This window comes from Callithrix jacchus, chromosome 2 (genome assembly GCF_049354715.1).
Source record: "Callithrix jacchus isolate 240 chromosome 2, calJac240_pri, whole genome shotgun sequence".
Lineage (NCBI taxonomy): Eukaryota > Metazoa > Chordata > Mammalia > Primates > Cebidae > Callithrix > Callithrix jacchus.
In genome coordinates this window covers 204920215-204936920 of record NC_133503.1, presented here as the reverse complement: position 1 = coordinate 204936920, position 16706 = coordinate 204920215, and positions in this window count along the sequence as shown.

The following is a 16706-nucleotide window of genomic DNA, read 5'->3' as shown; positions in this document are numbered from 1 at the left end:
AATTTCCTCTGCCTCCCCTGACAGAACCATGTAGGAGCTGATATCCATGCACCCATGCCTCCGCCCCAGTGAACACACACCTGCCCCCCAAACACACACCTCCCTCCATGAACACACACCTGCTTTCCCACACACATGCACCTGCCCCCATAGACATACCTGCCCCCACTCACACGCCCGCCTCCCCACCTCCCCCCAACACACCTCTGCCCCACACACCTGCCCCCCACACACACCTGCCCCCCCACACCTGCCCCCCACGCACATATGCCTGCCCCCGAACACACACACCTACCCCTGCTCCCTACACACATCTGTCCCCCAACACCTGCCCCCCACACCTTCCCCCACACACACTTGCCCCCATGCACACACACCTGCCCCCCCACACCTCCCCTACACACACACCTGCCCCACCACACACCTGCCCCCAATGAACATATGCCTGCCCCCGAACAAACACACCTACCCCTGCTCCCCACACACACCTGCCCCCCACACCTCCCCTACACACACACCTGACCCCCACACACCTGCATCACCCCACACCTGCCACCCACACACCTGCCCCCCACCCCCACACACCTGCCCCCCACCCCCCACACACCTGCCCCTGCACACACATCTGCATCCCCCCACACCTGCCCCCATGCACACACACCTTCCCACGCACACATGCCTGCACCCCACGCACACCCCACTCTGTGCCTGTGTCCTTTGATGACCCCCACGCACACACAGCTGCCCCTTGCACCACACGCCTAACCCCCACACGCACACCTCCAACCGTGCAGGGCACAGGCCTCACCCAGAGGAACAGAGGAGCCTGGGAGGGGCCCTGCACGGAGGCCCAAGGCCCCACCCAGGCCCCGCCCACAGTGCGGACCCAACTCCTGCCACTAGCTGCTGAGCTGTGGGCTCTTTCCCATGTTCGAGTCTTTATTTAAAGAAAACTCTGCTGTATACATGGGGCTGGTGTCTCAAAATCCATGCCCCCGCCAGTGGAAAAAGAAGCCAAATTAAACACTAAATAGCAAAGATCAGAAATGATGGACATGTGTTCAAGCATTTTCTTCTAAAGCCAAAATTAAAATCACGAAGTTGAGACTTCTTTAAGAGCAAGGTGACAAAACGCAAGCCTGTCCTGCTCCCCAGATAACTCGAAGTGGCTTATTCACACAGTCGCTTGGTTCACAGGAGGCCGCCCGCGAGCCATGAAATATTTAAGGGAAACGAAAACGGAGTCTGCCCAGAGGGGCCGGCGGGTTTTCGAGCACCAGAGACGGCGGCCTCTGCCCAGGATCGGCATCCTGCCCTTCTGAGCGGCCCAGGAGGGCACGCAGAAGCAGGTGGGCAAACAAAAGAAGGGGGGCGTGAGGAAGCAAGTGGGCATGCAGAAGCAGGGGGGCACGCAGAAGTAGGGGACACTCAGAAGCAGGTGGGCATGGAGAAGTAGGGGGCACTCAGAAGCAGGGGGACACTCAGAAGCAGGGGGCATGAGAAGCAGGTGCGCACTCAGAAGCAGGGGGCACTCAGAAGCAGGGGGCACTCAGAAGCAGGGGACACTCAGAAGCAGGGGGCATGCAGAAGCAGGGGGCACTCAGAAGCAGGGGACACTCAGAAGCAGGGGGCACACAGAAGCAAGAGGCACTCAGAAGCAGGGGACACTCAGAAGCAGGGGGCACTCAGAAGCAGGGGACACTCAGAAGCAGGGGGCACACAGAAGCAGGGAGGCACTCAGAAGTAGGGGGCACTCAGAAGCAGGGGGACACTCAGAAGCAGGGGGCACTCAGAAGCAGGGAGGCACTCAGAAGTAGGGGGCACTCAGAAGCAGGGGGACACTCAAAAGCAGGGGGCATGAGAAGCAGGTGCGCACTCAGAAGCAGGGGGCACTCAGAAGCAGGGGGCACGCAGAAGCAGGGGGCACTCAGAAGCAGGGGACACTCAGAAGCAGGGGGCACACAGAAGCAAGAGGCACTCAGAAGCAGGGGACACTCAGAAGCAGGGGGCACTCAGAAGCAGGGGGCACTCAGAAGTAGGGGGCACTCAGAAGCAGGGGGCACACAGAAGCAGGAGGCACTCAGAAGCAGGGGACACTCAGAAGCAGGGGGCACTCAGAAGCAGGGGACACTCAGAAGCAGGGGGCACTCAGAAGCAGAGGACACTCAGAAGCAGGGGGCACTCAGAAGCAGGGGGCACTCAGAAGCAGGGAGGCACTCAGAAGTAGGGGGCACTCAGGAGCAGGGGGACACTCAGGAGCAGGGGGCATGAGAAGCAGGTGGGCACTCAGAAGCAGGGGGGCACTCAGAAGCAGGAGGCACTCAGAAGCAGGGGGCACGCAGAAGCAGGGGACACTCAGAAGCAGGTGGGCACTCAGAAGCAGGGGACACTCAGAAGCAGGGGACACTCAGAAGCAGGTGGGCACTCAGAAGCAGGGGGCACACAGAATTAGGGGCACTCAGAAGTAGGGGGCACTCAGAAGCAGGTGGGCACGCAGAAGTAATGGGTCACTCAGAAGCAGCTGCAGCCAGCCTGGTTTTCCCAACAAGGAGAGCGCAGAGTCAGTTGAGGAAATGGGGTTTTCCTGAGGCTTTCCCCCAATTCTGGGCAGTGGCTGAAGGGCACCCAGCTCTCCTGGGGTCCATGGATGAGGAGGGTGGCCTTGGGAGCTAGACGGAGATGGCGGGGCCAGAGTATCACTGCTGTGCCAGGCAGGGGCTGGGCGTGTGGGCGGTGACCAAGGATGGCTCTCAGCCTCCCCCTGTACCATGTCCCTGGATTGAAGCTCACACAGCCGGGCTCACAAAAGCACCTTTTCCCGTGAGCGCTGCTTCTCCAGCCAGAGCGGTTTCCAAGGCTCAGGGGATCGACTCTTTACCTTTTCCTTAAGCAGCAAAAACCCAATACGCTCCACAGAGAAGCGGATGTCCATCCACACACGGCACACACAGAGACACAGACACACAAGGAAACGTCAGCCTGGCCCCAGCACACATCTCATTTACGATGTGAGTGGGTGCCTCGCCGGCTGCATGTCCTTGCAAAGCTGGAGTCTGCATGGGGGCCCGGCCTCTGCCAGCCCCAGCACTTGGGGATGGCTTCCTTCAGCCTCCCAGAGCGGTCTGGGCTGCACACAACCCTCCAGGTATAATTAGATGCGTTGGTAGAGCTCCCAGGGCCCCACCAGCCACAACAACAGCCACAGGGAACAACCCTCTAATCAGGGACTCAGAACTGGTCTCTGTCCCGGTGCCAGGACAAAAACCACCAGGACTAGTGTCAAGGGTCCGATGGGCTGAGGGACCCTGAGTTCCAGCCTCCCTGTCCTCTAGGGCAGGATCAGCACATCCTGGGAGGCAGGAGGCAGGGGGCAGGGGGGCCTGGGGGGGTGCACAGCTTGTGCTCTCCCATGGCTGTGGCCTTGAGTCACTGGGACCTCCCCAAACGTCCTGTCCTCCAGGCAGCCTCCTGCATGAGGCTCTCCTTGCAGACTGGGGACCTACCTTTCCTCATCCCTTCTGACCCTGCCATGTCCTGAGAGCTGGATCTGGACCCACTGAAACCACCCCACAAAGGCAGCTACCTGGGGGCCGTCATCAGCACCCCTTCACTGGGGAAGAGGGTACAGCCATGTTCTCCTTTGGAGCCTCTGGGACCATCTGTGAAATGGCCAGCCCCATCACCCTCCAGCTGGACCTTCCTGCGGGACTAGGAGGCTGTGTGATTGTCTGGTGCTCCCCAGCTCATCACCCCTCTGCCCTACACACCTGGCCACCCACCCCTGTGCCCACCAAGGATGCAGCTGTGTGCAGGGGTCAATCATGCCTGCAAGGCCAACTCCTGGCTGCCGACTGGGTATAGAAGCAGCAACCCCTCCATATGCAAAACCACGGCCAAAAAGCCCCTGTCCAACCTGCCTGCGCCCCTGGGCTCACCCCACAGGGCCAAGGGAGTGTCACTGCAGGGCCAGGACCCCAAAAGCATGTTTACATCCTGCAGCAGAGAGAAAGGACCCACCCCGTAGAAAAGGGACACCTCCCCAGCAAGGGAGGACCCCCAAGCTAGAGAAGGGAAACCCCCCTAGAGAAAGGAGGCCCCACCACCATGCGCTGCCTAAGCACCAGCACACCCCAGCCACTCACAGCAAAGTCAAATGAATACAAAGTCGGTCTGGATTCCTGCGTTGTAAACTGTGGGATGACTGAGACGGTGGGAGGCCTGAGGGGATTACCGATTTACCCCTGGGGCCTGTGGGCAGAGAGGAGCTGTCTCCGGAGGATAGAAAGTTCATCTGATCACCGGGCCACACATCTACAAGGGAAGGTCAGCCCAGGACAAATGGCCCGCCCAGCGTGCAATTCCTGCGGCGCCCAAGGCATGCCAATAAAATCTTTGTTTGCTTTTTAAAACTTGGTTTACATTGTCTTAATGGCAGCGTTAAATAATAGGTCTTCTGTTCATATGTAGTGGGCACGGCACAAAATCACTCAACTGATCGTCGGCTGGAGCCGTCCTCCTCCAACCCCCACGGGACTAGAGCCCAGCTGTCCGCGGCAGCCGGGCGGCCACACGGCTACAGCACAGGGTCTCTACCCCCAGGTGCTGACGTGCGAAGAGGGATGGGCTTGCCCAGCCCCTGCCTGGGTCCTCCAGCCCCTGAGGGTGGCCCAGGGCCAAAGGTGAGGGAGGAGGATGGAGATGGGGGGAACAGCATGGGGGTCTGATCCCCAGACAGCTGGCCAGGCCCCCCAAGCCTTCCAGCCTAGCCTCCGAGCACCCACCCCCAAGAGGAGGTGAGGTGGGTGGGGGGAACGCTAGGCCTAAACGGGGTCTCCCACCTGCTGCACCCGGGATTCAGGCAACACCTCCCTCCACAACAGCATGAACGTTCAAACATCCACAGTCACGCAGGGAGGACCGATGAGTTCAGACCTGTGCCTGCCCCTGCACGCTTTCCTCAGGGGCCTCTGGGGAGTCCAGGGGCCAGTGTGCTGGGTACCAGGGGAGAGGCAGGGCTCCCTGGAAAGGGGAATGAGGCACCGAGGAGACCAGTAGGGTCGGCCCGACTCAGGACCCTGTCCATGCGTGGGGTGCTGCAGTCCTGGCACTGCGGAGCTGATGAACAGCCCATGCTACGGACGGTGCCCATAGGAAGCCCCTACAGCCCATGCCATGGACAGTGCCCACGGGAAGCCCATAGAGCCCACCCTACAGACGGTGCTCATGGGAAGCCCCCTACTCCTGTACCAATCCATGCAATCCTGGAGAACGAGTGTCTGCAACACACACACACACACACACAAACACACACACAGACATATACACATACTATGCATCACACACATATAGACACACACCACACACTATAATACAGACACACACACCGTACACCATACGCACACACACAGATACATCATACACAGAGACATACATGCAACACAGCATGCACCTATAGACACACAGACACAAATGCCACACACACACACACAGACACACACACACAAACACACACACAGACATATACACATACTATGCATCACACAGACACACACCACACACTATAATACAGACACACACACCATACACCATACACACACACACAGATACATCATACACAGAGACATACATGCAACACAGCATGCACCTATAGACACACAGACACAAATGCCACACACACACACACACACACACACACACCCAGCACATACTGTGCACATACATATATATAGACACACACAGACACACTAAGACATGCAGAAACACACACCACACACCATAGACACATAGACAAGCGCACCCTCACACCCAGACAGGTGCGCACACACACACAGGGACACACACAGGCATGGACACTCACGTGGTCCCAGCAGGAGGTCAGCACAGCAGGGTGCTGAGGAGCCAGACATGCTCCCCCACTGGGCCATCATGTGTAAAGCCTGCCCTCGCTGTGGATTTTCCCACATGTGACATTCACAAACAGGCGGCACGTACACGCACGGTCCCCCACACATGTGAACTGGGTTCCCCAGGGCCAGTTGAGGTCCTTCTGTCTGGGACCCGCCTCGTCCCCAGCCCCCCCGCAGGGCGCAACTTTGCAGGCGTTCAGCCCTGGCGGGAACAGCAGACCAACCCCCAGGACACCCAGGTCCCACGCGAGAGTGACCACCCAGGGTCAGCCCTTGGGGGCCGTGAGCTTTAAGCCCAAGCCAGGGTTCAGGCCTGGGGTCCTCTGTGTGGCCAAGGCTGGCGGGGACACTCCATGATCCCAGGCAGGGCCCTCCTGATGCCCCCTGGAAGCCGGCTTGGCTCTGGGTCCTCTGCCTTCCCCCGACAGGCACCTTGCCCACCACAGGCTTCGGGGGTCTTGGGTGAGCAGTCAGGAGGACACAGCTCTGCTCCCCACAGGGACCAGTCGCCAGAGCTGCTCAGCTCTTCCTTGCGGGACCCCAGAGACCCTCTCATGCTATAAAAGTCATCCAAACACAGCCCTGCCCAAGGCCTCAGGGACCTACTGTGGTCCCCAGAGGCACCCCTGGAGGGGATGGAGGCCCCCTTTCCTGCTTGATGCCCGCACTCCCCACTAACTGACCCCGTCCAGACTGTGCAGCCCCAAGAGCGGTCAGGTCTGAGGGCTCCCCCGGAGCTGTCGGCCCGTCCCCGGGGATGGTGTCCTCACTGGCTCCCGCCCTGACTCGGGGTCACCTTCAGGCCCTGGACAGGTCGCGACCCCCGCGGGGTGCGGCAGGGGCAGGGCTCGGCTGGGCCTGGGAACGCGAGATGGGGACTGACCCCGGTGCTGACCAGGCGCCCCCGCCGCCCCCTGCGCCCCTCGAGGGCACCCCCGCGCCTGCAGTTGCAGCTGCACCTACCGTAGGGGCCGGGCTCGCGGCAGTAGAGCAGGATGGGGAGCGGGTCCTCGCTTGGCGGCTCGGGCGCGGCTGCGGGGTCCAGGCCCGGGCCGAGGGCGCAGCGGGGGAACGGGCTGGGGCGCTGGCTGCCGCCTCCCTCGGCCCCGGGCCCCGCATCCCCCGCCGCGGGGGTCACCACGAAGCGCTGGGACATGCGGGCCGCGTCGGGGCCGCGACGGCTGCGGGGAGCGGGGAGCGGGGAGCGGAGACCTGTGCGGCGCCGACCGGGTGTGCGCGGGGCGGGCGCCGGCGAGAGGGAGGAGGGAGGAGGGAGGAGGGACGGACGGGGCGCCCGCCGTGGGAGGTGGGAGCGGGAAGGAGGGAGGGCGGAGGGACGGGGCGCACCCGGGCGGACACCTCCGTGACGTCCCTGCCAGCGGGGAGACCCCGGCCCCAGCCCTCGAAGAATGAGAGCTGCCTCGGGTCTCGCCACGCGACCTTGGAGACGCCCCGACCGGGCGGCGGATCCGCGCGGTGCTGAAGCCCCCGGAGGAACAGACCCGGCTCTGCGCTGCCTGGAAGCCACAGCGACCAACCTGGCAGCAGCGCCACAGTCTGGGGTCCTCTGGCAACGCCCACCGAGGTCGTGAGCGGGGAGGACTTGCGGGCCTTTGGGTCTGTGGGGAGGGGCGCCCTGACCTGGGACCTCCGCCTCCCTGATTCCCAAACCCCAGCCCTGGGCCAAGTAGGGCTGGGGGTGGGGGGCGGGCAGAGGGGCTCCTACTGGGACTTCCACCCGGGGAGAAAGACCCCGGGCAGCCCCGGCGGAGGGCGAGGCAAGTCTGGCTCTGGAGGCGCTAGGGAGAGGCCGCCTGCTCCTCAGGGGTCCCTCCTGCCCTTCAGGGGTCCCTCCTGCCCTTCAGGGGTCCTGCCTGCCCTTCAGGGGTCCCACCTGCCTTTTAGGGGTTCTTACCCCAGTTGCACAGTCTGCAACTGGCTGTCTCCTCCCCTCTAATGACACGGATGCCTCCACCTTGGGTGCAGTTATTGAGCACCTTACAATATGCTCCCATAGATTGAACAAATAGTTATGAGGCCGACCTATGCTGGGCCCTGCAGGTGACAGAGGAAACCCCTGCCTCTGTGAAGTGTACATTCTGGAGGATGGCGAGGGTAAGAGCTCGGAGGTGTAGGGAAGGCCTTGGGTGACATCCAGGCAGTGCCTTAGAGGAAGCAAGTGGTCAGCTGTGCTGCCTCCTGCCACACTCTGCCCTTGTTGTTCATGACGGCAGCTGCTGGTCCAGCCATCACATCTGAATCCCAGCAATGGAGGAAACAGGAAAGGCAGCAAGCTGCTCCCTCGCAGAGCACAGCCTAGGAGTGCACATAGCACCTTTGCTTAACCCATTAGGTCAGAACATGTGCAGAAGGCTGAGAACTGTGCCCCACCTGTGTTTGGGGTGCTGTGGATGAGAAATAGAGGCTGGGTCTCAAGCACACATCTAGCACCAGTGGAAAGACCAGGGAGGATGAGGACTCCTTTCTTCAGCATACCCTCTCACCATCACCCCACCTCCACTCGTGGCACTGCAGGCATGCCTGCCCACACCTGCACACACTGACTCACACCTGCACACACTGACTCACACCTGCACACACTGACTCACACCTGCCCACACTGACTCGCACCTGCCCATACCGACTCACATCTGCCCACACCTGCACACACTGACTCACACCCGCACACACTGACGCACACCTGCCCACACTGACTCACACCTGCCCACACTGACTCACACCTGCACACACCGACTCACACCTGCTCACACCGACTCACATCTGCCCACACTGACTCACACCTGCTCACACCGACTCACCTGCACACACCGACTCACACCTGCACACACTGACTCACACCTGCCCACACCGACTCACACCTGCCCATACCGACTCACATCTGCCCACACCTGCACAAACTGACTCACACCTGCCCATACCGACTCACACCTGCCCACACCTGCACACACTGACTCACACCTGCCCATACCGACTCACACCTGCCCACACCTGCACACACTGACTCACACCTGCACACACTGACCCACACCTGCTCACACCGACTCACACCTGCACATACCGACTCACATCTGCCCACACCTGCACACACTGACCCACACCTGCCCACACTGACCCACACCTGCCCACGCCGACTCACACCTGCACACACTGACCCACACCTGCACACACCGACTCACATCTGCCCACGCCGACTCACACCTGCACACACCGACTCACACCTGCCCACACTGACTCACACCTGCTCACATCTGTCCACACCTGTTCCCGCCTACCCACACCTGTTCCAACCTACCCTCACCTACTCACACCTGTTCCCGCCTACCCACCACTCTTCCCACCTGCCCACACCTCACACCTCTTCCCGCCTGTCCACACCTACTCACACCTCTTCCCCCTGTCCACACCTACTCACACCTCTTCCCCCGTCCACACCTACTCACACCTATTCCCACCTACTCACACTTGTTCCCACCTGTCCAAATCTACTCACACCTGTTCCTACCTGCTCACACCTGCCCACACTGGCTCACACCTGCTCACATCTGTCCCCACCTGTTACCACATGCCCACACCTTTTCCGAGATGAACTTTTAAATCATTGTTGAAAGTTTTCTCCCAAATACATTTCTGATTGGTTGAAAAGTCACTAAATGTATAAGTTTGCTTAGAACTGACATCTTTATGCTGTCAAACATTTTCGCCCAGGTCCTGCACGTTTTTTCCGTTAATTTATTTATGTGTATTCACGTTCTTGTCACTACTGGACCGACATGTAAAAATAGACTGAACGCCGTTGATGGTGGTGTGTTTCTTATATAATCTTCTACCTCGCAGAACTCTGAATCCTGTTATTCAAACACATTTCCAGTTCAACCTCTGGCATTGTGCAAGAATTTTTTTTTTTTTTTGATGGAATCTCACTCTGTCACCCAGGCTGGAGTGCAATGGTGTGATCTCAGCTCACTGCCACCTCCGACTGCCGGGTTCAGGCAATTCTTCTGCCTCAGCCTCAGCCTCCCGAGTAGCTGGGATTAGAGGCGTGCACCATCACACCCAGCTAATTTCTGTATTTTAGTAGAGACAGGGTTTCACCACGTTGGCCAGGCTAGTCTTGAACTCCTGACCTCAGGCAATCCACCAGCCTCGGCCTCCCGAAGTGCTGGGATTACAGGCGTGAGCCACCGATTTTTTTGAGCTGTGAGTAATGATATCTTTGTCCTGCTTCGTTGTTTTTACCTCTTCTGTTTTCTTCTCACCCTTTGTTCTTGTTTTGGAATTTCCTAGAAATTCCAGGGCGATATCCAGGGCTGCGTTGCTGGTGGAGCTGCGTGACTGGCCGGGACCTACGTGAGGGTCCTGGCGTCTCCGGGAAGCCCTGTGCCCGCTGAGGATTTGGAGCTCTGCAGCATGAGGCCAGCCCTGGATGCCTCCCCTGAGACCCGGAGGCAGCTGGGGATGGACCCGAGGAGGGAGGCCCCACGAGTCAGCTTCTGTCACCTCCCGGCCTTCCATCTCCCTGTTCGGGCTGCTCAAGTGAGAGCTCCTCCCTACTCCTGCCCTGAGGGCGGCCTGTCTCCAGCTTTCACTTCCAAATACCCCAATCTCTGCCATCTAGCCACACCCTCTGCCCACCGTGTCTCTAGGCTCGGGCCTGCTCTAGAACTTTGGGAGGCCCTGGAGCCCCTTAGAAGCCACTAGCCACGCCGACTCAGCCCGGGCCACGGGACTGACCGTGGCCAACGCCCCCTCAGCCTCCCATGCGCAGTGGTGCATGTGACCTGGGAGGACGCTGGGGGATGCCTCCTGCAGACAGGACGGGAGACACAGGAGGCCCAGCTGGCTCTGATGGGCTGGCGCCTCCCCAGGAGAGAAGGGTGTGGGAATCCAGTTTTTTAACGAAGACGGGAAAGTGCAGCCTGGTTCCAGCACGTTCTCCATGGTGAGCAGGGAATGCGGTGAGGACCAGCGCTGTGGACGCGAGTGGCCCAGGGCGGGTGAGATGCAGTTGCTGGGTGGGGAGATGCTCACAGGTCTCGGGGGCTGAGTGCACAGCTCTCTCCTCCTCTCCAGCCCTGGAATTCCGCCTCCATCCGGGCTTTCTTCTTTCAAGACTGTTCTTCCACGTCTCGATCTGAGTGCTGGCTCCTTGTGCTTTTCGGGTATCTTGGTAGATAAAGAAAACGGCGAAGCTGGCACCGTTTCCCCTGAAAACAGCCTTGGCCTCGCAGTGGCATTGCTCTCTGCCGCCGGTAATGGCAGCTTCGATCTCCTCCACTCACCTAGTTATAGCCCCTACACGTTTTCGATTGTCGGTTTGCAAAAGTGAGGTCTAATCTGCATCAGTCGGGCTGGCCGCTTCTCCGGCAGGTGCTGTGGGCTGTGCCCGCATAGGTCCATGCCCCCCACCTGGCCCTGGAGGCCTCCCCACCCTCCACCCCAGCGTCGGGGGTCACTTTCCCTCCTAGTCTATCTCATCCAGAAGGTCCGGCGGTGGCTTCCACGGTACAGGTGTGGCCTTTCGCCTTTGGAATATTTTCAAGCAGGTGTTTAAAGCACCCACCTGGCTCTGAGAACATCCCAGGAGAGCCCTCCCCAGCTGTCAGGAAGGAGACCCCATGCGCTCTCCGAGCTGCAGAGACGGAGGCAGGAGGCTTCAGAGTCACTAGTTATTGGGCCATGAGGGGAGGGCACACACGGGCAGCGTGACATGGACGAGAATAAGCGGCACGGGCCAGGACCTCCCTGCCTCATCGGACCAGGCCAGCGCGGGAGGCCTCTGCTCTGTGGCGACCACACCAGGGGCTGCGGCTGCACAGGTGAGAGGAGGGCTTCCCTGGGCCCGTCCGCTTGGTCATGACAGCGTCCTCAGGCTGAGGCCAAGACGGGCCCAGGCCCAGGCCCGGGGCTGTGCAGCCCGTCACGGACAGGCAGAGGCCGGGCTGAAGCTGCCCCTCCTCAGTCCACGCTGGACCCGGAGGCCAGGGCCGTGGTCCCCAGGAGGGGCACTGAGACATGCCTTAATCGGACGCAAGACTGGCCACAGTGGTCGGGGGCCGGAGGGCAGCTCGCATGAGGCCTGCGGAGTCTCTGGGTCCATCCAGCTGAGGTCAGCACCCCGGAGCTTGGAGCACTCCCTGTGGAAACAGCTTTGAACTGCCCCACCGCCCCCCACCCCCATGCAGGTACCCAGCCTTCATTTCGTAGCCAGCTCAGAGGGACCCCAGGCCTGGAGGTCCGCGGTGACTGGCCAGGTGGTCACCTCCAGAGGTCATCAGCATCTGGGCTCCCACGACTTCACTCCCACCTGCTGTCAGACCCCTGGACTCTCATCACAGGCCTGTAGACCCTCCCGGAGGAGCCTCAGGAAGGTGGGTGACCCTCCTGCTGGGAGAGGGTTCCAGGGAGAGCCTTTGGGAGTGAGAAGGGATGGGAATGCAATGGGAAGCAGAGAAAGAGAGACACAGAGAGGGGCAGAGAGACACAGAGACGGAGGGAAAGAGACAGGGAGAGTGACAGGAACAGAGAAAGATGGAGACAGAGGGAGGGAGGGAGAGAGAGAGGGAGGGAGACAGAGAGAGGGAGGGAGACAGAGAGAGGGAGGGGGAAACAGAGAGTGGGGGGAGATAGAGAGAGGGAGGGAGAGACAGAGACCGAGCTGGGCGGAGGGAAGAGACAGGAGAACGTTGTTGACCCTTTCTCCTTACCATGTACTGAACCGTAGTTTGGACAATGAGATGTGTCCTCCCCACACCCTGTGGCGGGGCCCAGGAGGGGCTTTGGGGAGGAGCTGCTGAAGGGTGGTGGGGAGCCGGGCAGAATGCCACCACAGCGCCACAGGACTGTGCTCCGTGGAGGATGACACTGGTCCCTGTTGGTTCCACAAGCAGCCCCTGACACTCCCCCCAGGCATCCAAAGGCTCTGCTCCGTGCCAGGGTTGTCTCCTGGGTGGGGACGACAGTCTCCGAGGGTGGCCTCCTGGAAAGGCTGGGCAACAGGCCTTGGAGTTCGAGGGCAGGACAAACCCTGCGTCTGCCCATCCCGGTGCCTGCCGGCCAGTCCAACTGTGGAGTCCTGCGCGTGAGCTCCCCTGCCCCGTCCCTGCGGCCAGCCTGGCCTGTGTGTTCTCTCTGCCTGTGCTCCCAGCCGGTGACACTCAGAGAAGCCTCCCATGCGGCCTCTCCGCAGATGAAGCTGTTGATACAGGAGCGGCATGTGTCGAGGGGACGGCAGACACCCCCACCCCAGACTAGGAGCTGCCCCAGGCACGGGTCCCACCAGCCTTATGAATGGCGTCTCACGGTCCCACAGGGCAGACGGGGGTTCCCCAGGGCAGACGGGGGTCCCCCAGGGCAGACGGGCCTCGCACCCCCACCTCAGCCAGCGAAGGGCCTGGAGATGCTGCTGAGGGCACCAGGCTGCTGGAGACACACATCTGGGTCCCCACAGAAGCCTGCAGAGGAGTCACCATAAAGATGGGCCACAGTCACGGTGGTCATGTGCCACGGGCCAGAGACAGCCATGGGCCCGGGCCTGCTGGTCACACAGGGGCAGGATAAGCCCACTCCTGGCCATAGCAAGGTGAGTAGAGGGCAGATGTAGCTGGGGCATCAGGCCTGGGGCTCCAGAAACCAGGGAGGCCTGTGTAGCCAGGGGTCCTGGGAAGCGGCCTGGGCAGCCGGGGGTCCCGAGCAGGGGCCTGGGAAGCTTCCTTTCCCAGTGCCTCATCCAGCATCTGAACTTGTGCAAGGGCAGTGGCTCCATCTCCGATCTGTTCCCCTCCACGCCTGTATCATTTTGAACAAACCCCCAGCCGTCAGAGGGTTCATCTGTCCTCAATCACGGACTCCCTGGCACACGGCAAAACCCCAGTCCCATCTCTCCCCTACAGACAATTCCTAGATGTTCTCAAACCCACTGGCACCCATCCCTGCTGCCCGCCCAGAGTTCAGAAGAGCCCGCGTGGCCTCGGTGAGGAATGCAGCCTTGGCCCCTGGTGCAGGCCCCGGAGAGAGAGGGCAGCTGGCACCGGAGTGTCCTGATGCTGCGGGGGGACGTCCAGCCCCTTCAGATGAGGTGTTCTGCTAGATTCTCCAGTTTCGCTGTCGTGTTCCAGGGAACACCCCTGCAGCCCAGGATGGCTGTGCAGGAGGTGCCTGTGCAGACCCAGGGAAGCACCCTGTGAGGACGGCCTGGGCCACTGGAGCAGGTGGGGCAAGCCTGCCCCTCCCCTGTCTCCCCCTTGTGGCCCCTCCCACCGCCCCTCCCTCCCCCTTGCCCTCCCTCCCCCCCCCACCTGGCCCCTCCCACCGCCCCTCCCTCCCCCTTGCCCTCCCTTCCCCCCCCCCCCGCCCGGCCCCTCCCACCGCCCCCTCCTTCCCCATGCTCAGCCCCCTCCCAGCCCCAGCCCAGCCCCCTCAGTGGCCTTGGGGGTGGCTGGTATGACACCTAGGCAGGTTCAAAAGGGAGTGAAAAGTTAGATTAGAACTAAGTGAACCCAGCGGGGGTCGAAGGACTTGGGCTCATCACAGGGAGTCAATGCTGGCTCACCAACCCTGGCAGACGGGGCATGTTCATCAGCTTGTCCACAATGCGGGTGCTGGGGGCAGGGAGAGGGTACGTGGGAACTGACTGTACTTTCTTTATTTTTTATTTTTTCTCCTGCATACAGTTTTGCCTAATAAAGCATGTCTGTGCTTTCACCAAGTGTCCAGCAACCCTGAAACTGCTCTAAAGCCTGCTAGGTTTTTTTTGAGATGGAGTGTCGCTCTGTTGCTCACGTTGGAACGCAAGGCTCTGATCTCGGCTCACCTCCCCCTCCCCCTCCTGGGTTCAAGCAATTCCCCTGTCTCAGCCTCCCAAGTAGCTGGGATTACAGGCGCCCACCACTACGCCCGCTGATTTTGGTATTCTGAATAGAGACAGGGTTTGGCCATATTGGTCAGGCTGGTCTTGAACTCCTGACCTCAAGTGATCCTCCCACCTTGGCCTCTCAAAGTGCTGGGATTACAGGCGTGCTCCCAGCCAAAGCTCTGTTCGTTTTGAAAAGGCACACGAATGGAGACACTTGTATTCTCTAAGACGCTGAGGTGAGACAGCCTGGGCTTTGGCTCCTGGAGGATTCCCTCCCTCCTCGGTGCACGTCTTGAGTTCTGGGCAGACAAGCCTCTTTGGTCATCATGGGGGAAGCAGCAGCTGCTAGGAGGAGGCCAGGACACACATCAAGATGTCTCAGGGCCCATCCAGGGAAGGCGGTGCCCACTAGGCCCACGCTGAGCAGGGGTGGGGTCTCCTTGGCCAAGAATCAAGGCCCCTGCTGTGCCTGCCCCTGTGTCCCCACTTTGGGGGACAGTGAGGGACCTGGCAGGGAAGGCGTGCAGAGGCCGCAGCTGTCTGAGGGCTGGTGAGCTCTCTCTGCAGCCCATGCCAGGGCTCCAGGCCTCTGAGCCCTGGATGCTGACAGAGGGTTGGCTCCTGAGTTCCTGCATGGCAGCCGCCTGCCTGCTCCTTAGGAGGCACTGGGTGTCCTCTTGCTCAGGCAGAGCTCTGGGTAGGGCTCCTCTGGGGTGCCTGGGAGTGCTGCGAGGCCTCGGAGGAGCTGGGAGCACACGAGAAGAGGCAAACCTGGGCCAGAGCCTCCGCGGCCCTCAACACTGCTGCTGGGGACTGGGCTCCCTTCCCTCTGCCCCGTGATCACGATGGGGGCCTGGATTATTGTTCAGCAAACATCTGTTCCCTCCCCCTCGCCCTCCTGAGGACACAGGCACGCTCTGCTCTGGATCAATAGTGGATCAATAGTAGATTTCAAGCAGGCTGGGCTTGGCCTCTGGTGTCACTGTGAGAAACACACACCAGGTCAGGCTGCCGGCCTCTGGAGGGTGAGGGAGCTGGGGAGAGGTTCTGGGCCCCACCTCAGCCGGGAGCTCAGCCCAGAAGGGCCGACAAGCCTAGACCGGCTGGCCCTGAGGTGAGCAGGGATACTAACTGTGGCTGGGGGGCAACTCGTTATGCAGCGTTCCCCACTCAGTGGCCTGCTGATGAGCTGAGCCACTCCCTCTGCGGCCCCAGGTGAGGTCAGCGCTCCCGGGGCCTCGGCCTCCTCACAGCTGAAGTGGGGAGAACAGCGGTGCCTCCTCCCGAGGACGAGGACGGCTCAAGGATGATCTGCCTCAGCGCAGGGGAATTCTCTGCACAATGCCTGTCCCTGTCCCTGCTGCAGGCGCTAGGCTTGTTCCTGACTTCCCGGGGGCCAGGACCCGGCAAAAGGGGGCCCAGTTCCCTCCCCGCAGCCGGCTCCATGGCCTGCAGGGCTGGGCGTGAGGCAGCTCCCTGGCTCCGGGCCCTTCCTTAGCCTGCGGTGGGAGAGACAACAGCTCACAACAGGCTGCTTTGTAACCCCAGTGCTGGTGCATTCACCGTGTCCTCGCCCCGGCACACCCTGAAATCCCTCTTGCTCTGTGCTTCGTTTGCAAAGGCCGCAGCTGCACCTTCTGAAGTAACGCTTTGCATTCAGCCCAGTGCCCCAGTGTGCTCCGCGGGTCCACGACTTGCCCTTGGTGAGCAGCTGCGTGGCATTTCCTGCAGATGAAGGCCCAGGGTTGAGGGGGCCGTGCGGACAGCACTGCCGAAGGAAGGGCGAAACTCCAGTGCACAGCCCCCAGCTGGGGGCATCAGCTAGGCCTGGGATCACCCTCGCCAGGGCCAGGCCAGCGGGGATCTGCAGCAGACCCCCGGGAGGAGTAGCGGCCCTGGGGCCACAGCTGTCGCCTGTCCACGGATGC